A 12,595-nucleotide genomic window follows, 5' to 3' on the forward strand; every position below is an offset into this window, starting at 1 on the left:
TAACTACTTCTGCCCCTATATTCTTTTCTCCTCTATTTATAATCCCTTGGTTTATTCCTTCAGGCAAATTAAAGCAAAGAGAAGGAAAGGAAGACACTGGCTCCCTACCTCAATAGAGATGTGGGAAGGTTGAGGGCTAAAACCTGGACAATATAATCTATAATGGAAATAAATTTCTGAGCTCGTGTCATAGGACTTCAAATAATCATTCTACAAGCACAAGTTGTGTTTATTCTATGGATGGGGGCACTGAATGGGGATAATATTACTATCTCTAAGTTATGGTGAAAAATATTAAGGATAACAACTAGATCCATGATTTCATTGATATAAGTAATTCCCAAATGAAGAAACTTCCTCTACCAAGGTAAATGACCACCTTTTCTTCAAGAGTTACAAGGAACACTGAGTAATTGACTTGCTCAAGGCCACACAGCCAGCCTGTCTCAGAAGCATTACTTGAACCCACTTCCTGGCTCTGACACCAGAGCTCTATCTACTCTACTCAGGTTGCCCCTGAATAAAACATATAATAATTTTAAACCCTGGAAACCTCTAAATCTATACATTATGGTTGTTCTGCACTTACTGTACCAAGAAAAGCACTTTTACAATCTTGTGGTTTGGAAATTAATTATTCTTTACAAGTTTTTTTAAACAGATCTAATATATTTAATTTTAAATATAAACCTCTAAGAATAGATATTCTTCTTTTGGGAAGAGATTAGGCCATTACCCTGATTTGCAGAGGACTCAATATGATTGTTCCCCAAGGACCTAAAGCAGACTGTTTTTCTAGATGTCTCAATAGATGAGTTACCCACTAGACATGAATGGCCCCTGAGAATTGGGCCCTATCAAGGCAGGTTCATACAAAAGAGATCCCCAGTTTGTTGAACAGATAAAGAAAAGAGACAAAATTTTAATGTGGAGCCTCTGTCTCCTTCCAGTGCAGCATACTTCTCTCTTAGAGAGTCAGGATGGTATATTGGATAGAGTAGTGCCAGCCTCAGTCAGGAAGAACTTGGTTCACACCCTACTTCAGAAACAGATGACTAACAATGTAATCATGGGCAAGTCATTTAACCTCTCAATATCCCAGGAAACTAAGGCTAAATTGCAGAAAATTTGCAGATCTATAACATTCTGTAGAGAGAATTTCTTCTCTGGGAGCTCCCTATGCCAATGAATGGCGTGTTCCTTCTTTTTTTTCTACCACTACACCCTACTTCCAATTCTTTTTCCTTACCCCTTCCTACTAAAAAAAGAATACTCTTCTTATTTTGGTTTCAAGTGAAAAGTAGTTAATTACTTATTGGGGATATTGTAGAGGGGACTTGATTGGGTATGTTTTGTATTAAGTGGTCTGAGGTCTCTTCCAACCTTGAGATTAAACAATTCTGGAATGGGAGTCCAAAAGTGTAAAGTTTGCTGCTAAGACAAGAAATGAATTAGACTTCCAACAGTAACATCTTGATACCAGCACTTTTCCATTGCAAAATTACAGATAATCAAATTAGCTTTCCTTCCTAGATTTTCCTGGATGAGTGAGGTGTACAATTCCACTCCTTCCCTTCCTAACAGCTTCCCTTATTCCCTCCACCCCCAAACACACTTGCTTTCTAGAAGAGATTTTTTTTTCACTTTAAAGTAGGAAGTATTATTATGGTAACACATTGAGGATGGCTGTAGAAAGTCACCTATTGTCTGATAACTTCATAATTATGGGTTCTGACTCAGTCTCATTGAGGCACCAAAACAATTTCTGGGTTTCTAATTCCACTGAAAGAGAGGAAGACTTTAAATCATTTAGAGAGCCAGCTGTGTTGTGCTTCAGCTGTGGATGCAGTTCTGAAGTATACTTGGCATATATTCTGGGACAGGACCTAGACTGCTTATGCAAGCTAAATTTCCTTAGTGCTACAGAGGTCTAAAGAAAAAGAATCTCATGGTGATTTTATGTGCATTATATACATATATCTCTATATGCCTATAGAGATATACGTATATACTTTTTTATGTACATGTATATCTATATATCTATATGGCTATCTAGAGATAGGAAGATAAGTAGATAAATTTCTGTGAAACAGGATATAAAGTTGGAAGGGATATTAGATATTATCTCATCTAACTTCTTTATTTTATAGGTGAGAAAGTTGAGGTCCAATGCTGATAATTAATTTGCACAAAGACACATAGCAGCAGATCTGGGAAAATAATAAAAAAAAAGCACCACAATAATAATAATGATAATGATGATAGCATTTATAAAGCTTTTTAAAGTTGTAAAGCACTTTATAAATATTATTTCATTTTATCATCTCAACCACCTAAGGAGGTAGGTGCTATAGTTATCACCTCAATTTACAGATGAGGAAACTGAGACAGGCGGGAGTTATGTGACTTGCCCAGGGTGACACAGCCAGCAAGTGTCTGGGGCTGAATTTTTACTCAGGTCTTCTTGTCTTTAGGTCCAGAACTCTATCCATTGTGCCACTTACCTGTTGTTGCTTGTTGACTGATTGATTTGAATTCTAGTCTTTTGATTTTATTCATACAGTGTTCTTTCTATTGTTACTATGTTGCCTTGCCAATATATATATATGCACATATGTCTATATATACACAATAGGTATATACATATAACATATGCATGCATATATACACATGTATATATTTATAATCTCTTCCACTTTTTCCCTATTTTGTATCTCATATAAAGACTAGTTTAATTTGGAATCTTAGAAGCTTAGAGCTACAGAGGACCTTAGAAATTCTCTACATTGTACAGATGAGGAAACATTCTCACAGAAGTAAAAAGTAAACAGCTCAAGGCCACACAAATAATGGCACCATTCTGTTTAAGTCTTAAAAAACTCCATTCCAGAAAGACATTTCTTTTTCTCTTCTGTCTCCCAACCCTTACCTCCAAGCCCCATCTACCATCGAAAGGAGTAGATATGCAAATAAAAAGACAAGAACCAACAGTATATGTTTAGAGATAATAGAGCTTCACTGATTGCTTCATGGAACTGTGCCTATCTCTAATATTGAATGTGAACTTTCCTACTTGAAATGATTCCCCTTTCCTTTCCAGGAAGTTAAACAGCAACCAGAGTCAGAGATGAACACCAATGATATGCAAGTCACCTGAAAATTTTACCTGGACTCTTAATTCCAAATGATATTATCTCACCCCAACTTTTACCAGGTGAATATTTGAATATGTGGCATTCTACTTCTCCATCATCTTCTTTGGTGAATATTTTGAAATGGAATTCTAAAAGGGATAGAAAAAAAAGATGGAGGGTATGCAAGTTGTGTGTGTGTGTGTGTGTGTGTGTGTGTGTGTGTATGTGTGTAAGAGACAAAACAAATATTGACTGGGCTAGGAAAAATGTTTTTTGATTCTCATGATTTCCTTATAAGTCAGATCTCCCCAGTAGCACTGCTTCAAAGCTAAGTAAGTATCAAGCAAGCTATGGTCACTACTATCTCCATTGAGCTTGATGAAACCATTCCTCTGGGTAGAAGCACAGGTAACATTTTTAAGTTTCAAGACAAATTGCCTCAATACATTTCTAGGGCTCAATTTTAGCTATTAGAGAGAGTTCTACACCTTCTATCATCAATTCTTTTCTTTCCTCCTGACCATTTTTTCCCCTCTCAGCAGGCCTTCCCTAAATAGTCCAGCCCATTTTATGTTCATCAACACAATTTCTGACCCACAGTTCCCCCTTTAATCCAATTCTTTAATTTAACAAAATAATTTATCTTTATTCCTAAGAGATTAAATTTCTTAAGGCCTAGGATTATATTTACTCTTTAAGTATCATACAACATTCAGGCATTAGGCAAGTTCTCGTTGGCAGACTACTGATTGCTTTTGTTTTTAGACCCAAGTGCCTGATAATCAATTAATTAACCAACTAATCAATCAAAAAAGTATTTGTTAAGCATTCACACTATGTGCCAGGCAATGTGCTAAGAAGTGTGCATCATGTTACTAAATTTGGATTCACAGGCAGCAAGGTCAAATCCTGGCTCAAGAATTCACTATGTGACCTTGGGGAAGTCTATCATCCTTTCTGAGCTTATGTTTCCTCATTCCTGACATGGAGGGATTGGACTGGATACTCTCTATGGTATCTTCCAGCTCTAAACTTATTAGTCTATAATTCTAGTTTACTGGAAAAAGTACCAAACTAAGAATTAAAAAGAAAAAGAAAAAGAAAATAAATCCCAAGTTCTAAGAAGTCCTGGCTGTGCCACTGATTTACTATGAGTATGGAAAAAATTATCTAAGGTATCTTAATTCTAATTTTCTCATCTTCAAAAATCAGGATTTAGAACAGATACCCCCTGAGATTTTTGCCAATTCTAAATTTCTATTAATATATGACTCTGAATGAAAGATGAGAAATTGTACTTTGAAATAGCTTTGTGAGTGGTAGCTTCAGTGTGGACATGAAGAAAGCCAAGAGAAGGAATCTAAACTAACTGAATTTTAATAGTGTAAATAGGAAGGAGGATGATATACCAATTAAATGGTAAAGTCAGTTTTCTGAGCAATGTTCACCTCACTTCCTTTTGTCCATAAGGATATAAAAAAGGCGGTCAAAAGCCTACTGAAATCCAGGTCTGCTAATTCTGTGGCGTTCTTCCAATCATCCAATTTCTTAATGTTATTATTATTAACAGGAATAAGTATTGTTGTTATAGCAGCCTCCAAATAGTACTTTATAGTTTGCAAATGTCTTTACAAATATTTCATTTTGTCATCATAACAACCCTGGGAGGTAGGTGCTATTATTATCCCATTTTATAGATGACAAAACTGAGGCAGACAGTAGTAAGGTGACTTGGCCAGAGTCACACTGCTAGTAAGGATAGAAGATATAGGATTCTGGATTCATCAGGTCTTCCTGATTCCATGTCCGGCACTCTATCTACTGAGTCACCTGGTATCGGTATAACTGGCAAAAAATAAAATAAAGCTATTATCATATTATCATTGAGGCAATAACATTGAAAGCCCCTAGATATTCTAGGGGATAGTTATTCCTTGGTAACATATAAAACAATCATCTATTCATATTTTAGCTGTAATACTTTTTATTTGATCAGCGTAAGATACTTGAGAGTAGGAGCCATTTCACTGAGGCAGCTAAATGGCACAGTGAATATAGCACTGGATCTGAAGTCAGGAAGACATGATTTCATATCCAGCCTCAGATAGTCCTTGCTCCAGAACCCTGGGAAATTATTTAATCTTATTGTGCCTCATCCTTATCTTTAAAATGGGGACAATAATTGCACTCCCCCCAGGGCTGTTGTGAGGATAAAATGAGATATTTGTAAAGTTCTTTGTAAACTTTCAATTGCTAGCCAATATTTTTTTTAAATCATATCCCAGTGCCTGGAACATAATAAGCATTTAATAATTATTTGCTCATTGACTGACCAGTCAACAGAGAAAGCCTAGATGCAAGTTTTGATTGAGGGAGGCAAAGAAAGAAAGATAAAGGTTGGACATCTAGGACATTTAATGGGGGAGGGCAGATCCATGTGAGAGCACTGAAGTATTTCTTTCTTTCACCTTTTATAGAGAATTCAGCTTTGGACATCCACGGGCAAGCAAACACCTGTTTTCTTACTGAACTTCCCCAGTAGGACTGACTCCCTTTATATCACACTCTGCTTGCTTACATAGACACAGACACAGATACACACACGCACACGCACGCACACACCACACACACACACACACACACACACACACACACCTGTTTTAAAAGTAAGTTTGTTTGAAAACAGGAAGCTACAGAAGTGGGAGGGTGTGAAAATAGGCGACCTGGAGGACAACTCTGCAAAGGCAAGAGCACAGCCAGAAACTCATTTAGAAACACAGTCCACTTTGGGAAAGCCATAGACCAAGGCAGGTAGGCACCTAGCAGGCAAACAAGGGGTTACCCACTCAAACCAACTGCTGATTATAAACAGTCTTGGTCCTGCAGAGACACACCACTGAGCCTTCCTTTCCCAGGAGAGCAGAAGAACTTCTGCCAAGAAATGCTGTCAATACAGCTGCAAAGTGATCCTGCTGGTGATAACAGTTATTTGATGGAGATCCACACACAACACCTGATGACTCTCCAAAGGGCCTATAAATAGAGCTGGGGTTTCCGTTGTTAGCTTACTCCCCCCAGGGAGAGCTGGATCAAAGCCTAGACCCATCTTGGGAACATACCTCTGGCACTTATAACAGGTCACCAGCAAGTCAGCCATCAGGGCACTCCACTGCCTTCCTAGGCACAGAGGAAAGGGCTATTACTATAAAAAGTTGAGCTCCGCCTCCCCAAATCGCTGAACCCAAGCAGGCCATACATAACCATATCTGGGAAGAAAAGGCCCAATAGCTCTCTTCATTTCAACTGTGACATTTGTCATCTGCTTCATTTGTTTAACTATCTCTTTTCTTCTGTAAGGAGATTCATGAGTGGCAATGACAGGTGAGGCAGATTTGTGAGAAATGCAAATATGATCCTTACATTCACAGTAATTTTAGATTTCTTAACAGACTACTGTGACAAATACTTTCCTGGTGCTTGTTTGGCCAAAAAAAAATTTGCCCTGGAGAGGCAAGTTACTGTGGAATGTACTCAAAATTTTACAGTAGAAAACTTTCTCCTTTCCCCTTAAAGACACAAACATTTGTTGTGAGCTATGTGCAAGGCACTGTGCTAGAAGCTGGTGGTACAAAGATAAAAATGACACAGTCTAAGCCAATAGACAATTACAGAGCATCTCAGGGGTTTGTTCCACTTCAGGCTTCCTGTGGAGTGTTGTGGTCATAAATGCTAATGACAGATGAAGGCTGCCATCATTCTATCAGCCAAAGGAGGAACAATGGTCTGTATTCACTCACATTTTTTTCTAATGAAAATCCAGATCACCAGCATAGTGGTAAAGGCACTGAAGTCAAAAGGACCCCTTCTGTGTAGTTAGTAGAAAAAGAGAGCCTTAGAGTTGTGGGTGAAGCTTTAGGTAGAAAGCAGAGGTTGGTTTTATGGTTTGGATGTGATGTGAAGGTTGCAGGGTAGAACAGATGAGTGGAAAGAATGTCATGGTCCTAGAGTCAAAGACTATGGGTTCAAATCTATCTCTGATATTTGCTATCTGTGTTGCCTTTAACATGTCATTTTTAGTTCCCTGGGCCTCAGTTTGCTCATCTGTAAGTTGAGGGGTTTAGTGGCCCCATTTCTATTTGAGGGTGGCACTACTGCTATAGAAAATACATCAGAGTCAGTCAACAAGTATTTATTAAATACCAACTATGTGTGTCACTGTGCTAAGCACTGTTTATACCTAGGTAGCACTGGGCTTAGAATCAAGAAGACTCATCTTCATGAGATCAAATCTGGACTCAGACACTTACTAGCTGTGTGACCCTGGGCAAGTCACTTTACCCTGTTTGCCTCAGTTTCTCATCTGTAAAATGAGCTGGAGAAGGAAATGGCAAACCACTCCAGTATCTTTGCCAAGAAAACCCCAAATGGGGTCACAAAGAGTTGCACATGACTGAAACAACTCAACAACAGCATACAAAGAAAGAAAAACCAGTACCTACTATCAAAGAGCTCACAGTTCTCTCTAATGGGGGAGGCGACCTGTAAATAACTCTAATATAAGTAAGATAGATACAGGGTAAATTTGGCTTAATCTCAGAGGAAAGGCACTAAAATTAAGGAGGAATGTGAAAAGCTTCTTTTGAATGCGGCGTTTTAGCTGCGACTTGAAGGAATCCAGAAAGTGGAGACACAGTATGCTGTGTAGAAGTCCAGGTATGAAGTGATAAGGACCTGAACAAGGATGGCAGCCATGTGAGTGGAGAGAAAGAAGTGCACATAAGGTGTTGTGGAAATAGAATAGAGAGCACTTGGGAAATGACTGGATGAGTAAGAGTAAAGAGATGAGGATGATGTTATAGTTACATGTCTGGGTGAGAGAAACACAGTGGTAACCTCGACAGAATTAGGGAATTTAGGAAAATGAATGACCTAAAAATGACGCTTAGTCTATCAAAGGCTATGCTAGTAGAGCACAATTTTCCTACTACTAGGCAGGAAAGGCTTTGGATATAAACTCAATGATGAACTGTAGTTTGTCACCCAAGAATCAGCCTAGCTAAATGTAGAGAGGCTTATCACTACAAGATTGGCTTTCAGGTGATAAATGTTTCAGTCATGCCTAATGCCAACCTATGAGATGAATATAAATACCTAATGGCCTTTAGTCGCATGTAGCCCCCTTCTACTTCTGCAGTGTAAGTGGTGTAGTGGTAGAAAAAGAGGCTGAGGGGATTAGGTATCACTAGTGGTGCAACACCATCAAATTTTAAATCAGCACTCTCCATGGGCCCAATGACCGTTGAGGTGACACACTACTGGAGAAACTGAACCTTTATCCACATCTACCTTTTTGTTATAAATGAAATGTGAAGAAGGCACAAGTAAATATAAGAATGTCTTGCAGAATATTCTCAAAGGTTTGAACAAAGGTGTCACCAAGTATCAAAAGATAACACGAATCATTATTTAATGGCTTACTTGATCATATTTCCTTGCAATGTTTATGATAAGTATAAGCAAGCAGACTGCTACAAATATAATAATAGCTATAATAATAATAACTGATTTACATAGTATTTTAAGGCTTACAGAGCACTACAGATTTACAGATATATACACACACACATGTAATCCCACTCAATCGTCATAACAACCTTATAAGATAAGTATTCTTATTATTCCCATTATACAGAAGAGAAAGTTTGGGCTGAGAGAAATTAAATGACTTGCCCAAGATCACACCACTAATAAATGTCTGGAATACAAGTTAGATTGCAACACCCATTATAGATAATGAAAAGGAAGACAGTTTTATAACGAGCGTGATGAGATATTTCAAATGAAGTACGTGGAAGACAAGGATCTTCCTAGTTTAGGGTATAAACTTGTTCATCAATATTCTCCCAGTGATGCTGTATGTCTACAAATCATGGGACACAATGATCTCAGAAGAATTAAAATTAAAAACAGCTTAGAGGGCAATGGAAAGACATATGATGAGTATAAACAAGCTGCTGTGTCTTACCAATGACAAGTGGCATGTAAAAAGTAGAACAAAAGGCATTACCAAGGATGTAGATGATCGTTAAAAAAGGAGGGTTGACCACATTGTGAAATGAAGGACAATGGGTGGACAATTCCAATGATACAGTAGCACCCTCAAGATATAAATAGAACAAGAATAAACACTCTGCAATCAAATAAATGCAAAAACAGAGCAATATATATATTTTCAGACTTGGCCAATATGGGAATTTGTTTTGACTATTAATATTTGTCATAATAATTTTCCTTGGAAGCATTGGAAGAAGGGGATCAATAGTAAGGTTTTTTTTTTAAAAGGAAGGAAGAAAAGAGGATCATCAAAGCATTTAAAAATGCATAGAAGACCACAGAAAGAAGACTAGAAGGAAACACAGAGATACCAAATAGCTTTCAAAGTTACACGTTGAATTTATTATATGCTTAAAAGAAAAACAAGTTGCAGGTAATAGAGATTTGTGTACAGTCAATCCTCTTTTTCTGTTCTATTCTGTATATGGAAAAGCTAATTTTATTTATTTGGTGTCTTAAGAATAAAAAAATTAAAGAGAAAAAAGACAACTATATAGAAAATATATCATCAAAAGTCTCACAGGATAAGAATGCATACAAAGGCTGCAATATACCTCCATGCCTTTGCTTGTATTTTTCTCCATACCAAGAATGGCTTCTCTTCACCTACCTCCTTCCCATCCCACACTCTTCTCCCCTCCCCCAAACAATGCTATCTGACATCCCTTCCTTCACTGGAGGCCAAAATCAGGTGCCATCTTCTCTTAGAAACCTCACTTGACTCCCCCTCTTCATGTGAAAGTGATCTCTCTCTCCACAAACCTCTCACTGAACCTCTCCTTTCCATTTTTCTGACTCTCCCTCCTATCAGAGTTACTTATGTACTTGCCTTATCCTTGTCTACCAGATTACCAGTTCCTTGAAAATTCTGCCTGTGCCATTTCCCATCTTTGTACCTATAACACCTGGCATAATACCTTGTATTTTTGTTGTTGTTCAGTCATTTCAGTCATCTCTGATTCTTTGTGACCTTGCATGTAATATATGCTTAATAAACGTTTGTTGAATTGACTTGACTCTGTTGGTGGAGGAACAGACATTCTCTGCAATGGAATCACAAATCACTCAAAGTATCACAGATGTATATTACTATACAGCACATCTATGTGTATCGAAATGGGCATGCTAATTTGTTCATTCTTTGTACCTGCTCATGTTTTCCTCATCTCTCCTCTTGAAAGAGGATACTATGTCTTCAGTGTTACAAGTAATCCCCCGAGGTGCCAAACACCATAAGTGCTCAATAAATATTTGTGTTTATACACAGTGAGAATAATATGTTATTGAAGTGACAAGTGATATCTTGGGTAGCTAGGTGGTACAGAACATAGAGTGCTAGTTTTGCAGTCAGAAAGATCCATGTCAAGTCCTGTCTCAGACACTTTCCAGCTGTGTGAACACATGGAATGATTTAACCTCTCCTAGTTGATGGTCTTCTGAGTGCTCCTAGCCTCAGTTTCGTCATCTAAAAATGGGATCAATAAGTAGCGCCTACCTCCCAGGGTTGTTGTGAAGATCAAATAAGGTAACATGTAAAGAATGCTAGTTATTATCATCATCATCATCGTCATCATCATCATCATCATCATCATGCTGCTTTCAGCTTCAGTCTTAGTTGGCATTGGTTCTAGAGGGCTACACATATCAAAATCAACCGTAGGACATCTGGGAAACAGGCTGGCATAGGAAGAAGGAGGCTGGGCACCCACTAGAATGTTACTGAGCTAGTGTCTAAGCAAAGGGTTATGCATCCTGCTTCCTGAATGCAACAATTTACCCATGGGGGAAAGAATTCTACTCTGAGAAATGTTTATATCTCACTTTCAGCTTGGCATGACAATTAGATAAAAATAAGGCAGGCAAAAACACATGGTGATTGCTCATCTTTTCCACTAATACAAACTTTCTTCACACCTCAGTCTTTTCTTCTCGAATCTGTTATGGATATTTGGTCCTGTGTTTGAATAATGAGGTTGAACTTTAGTGACTAAAAGTTTGTCTAAACTTATAACAAATCATTTCAGTATCCTGTTGTGGTGAATTATTATTTCTACAGTGTAAGCTACCTGCTTTTACATTTTAGTTCATCTAAAAACAATCCCCAAAATGGTGCTGTGGACATGTCAAGTTAAGTCAGTTTATTTTATGTATATATACATCAGGAAGGATACCACCAGGAGACATACCTTAGCAAATCAGCCCCAACTATGAAATTAAGCCATCCTGCAACATTCATCTCATGTATACATAGCCATTCAAATCCTTGTTCTATCACGTGTCATTGAATATTGAGACTACTGAAAAACCTTAGCACTGAGAGAAAATAAAAGACACTTATGTAGTGGTTCACAGTTATATTATCTCATTTATGCTTATAATAACCCAATGAAGTAGGTACTAAAATGTTCCTTTTCAACCACTAATGTTCTTTTTTTTTAAACAGAAAAGAAACAAAACAGGAAGTTTGTTTGACTTGACTTCTTGGTCCTTTTGGGTCTACACCTATGGATATATATTTAATACTGCTCCAGTGTGGTAGCATAGTGGATAGGTCACTACACTTAGAGATGGGAAGGTTTCTGGGTTCACATCCTATCTCAGTCACTTATTAGCTGTGTGACTGTAGGAAATTTATGTAACTTCTATGTACAGTCAGTTTCACATTCACGGTTCTTATGAGTTGGCCATCAATAATTAAATGGGAGTTTTTGAAGATTTGAAGCATACTGTAGAAAATCACAGTGTTCTTATGTAAAGAAAACTAAAAAATTGGTAAGTCAGAAATGCATAATTACTATATATTATTAATCTATTTTATCAATTACTACCATAAGTATACATACTTAAATTTATTGTAAACAGTTAAACTTTGTTAAAAGTTTCAGTGCACTAAAGAACTATTGGCTATGCAACTCTCATTGGAAATGCCTCCTTGTCTCTCTGCCAGCCAGACCCAGTCACCTGATTTTCTCCCTCAGTGATTTTGTATCTTGAGCTTTGGTAGGAGAAGGAAATCCAGGAAGCGGTTGCTGCAGCTCCTAACTGCAAGGCTGTGCATAGTGTGTGAGATACTAATAGCTCTCAGGTAGAAACTGCAACTTTTTTATGGTTGTAGTGTTTTGTTTTACTTGTTTTTGTATTAAATATGATAAGAATGATTAAAAATAAAAGTTTAGGGTAGCACCTCCAGTTATTTACAGTTTTTCACGTTTGTGGGGGTCCTGTGACCCTAACCCTTGCAAATGTCAAGGGATGATTGTATTTCAGTTTTCCCACCCATAAAATCAGAGGGTTAGAACCGATGGCCTCTAAAGATCTTTCTGGGTAGCTAGGTGGTACAGTGAATA

At 37.6% G+C, this 12,595-nt stretch overlaps 1 protein-coding gene across 1 annotated transcript in view; it reads right to left on the reverse strand.

Annotated features, from left to right (window-relative positions):
- Positions 1-12,595, reverse strand: part of RYR3 (ryanodine receptor 3) — a 731,065-nt gene that overhangs the window by 602,898 nt on the left and 115,572 nt on the right. The gene's annotated exons all lie outside the window — the stretch shown is intronic.

This window comes from Phascolarctos cinereus, unplaced genomic scaffold, assembly GCF_003287225.1.
Source record: "Phascolarctos cinereus isolate Bilbo 61053 unplaced genomic scaffold, phaCin_HiC Scaffold_3;HRSCAF=262, whole genome shotgun sequence".
NCBI classification, from domain to species: Eukaryota; Metazoa; Chordata; class Mammalia; order Diprotodontia; family Phascolarctidae; genus Phascolarctos; species Phascolarctos cinereus.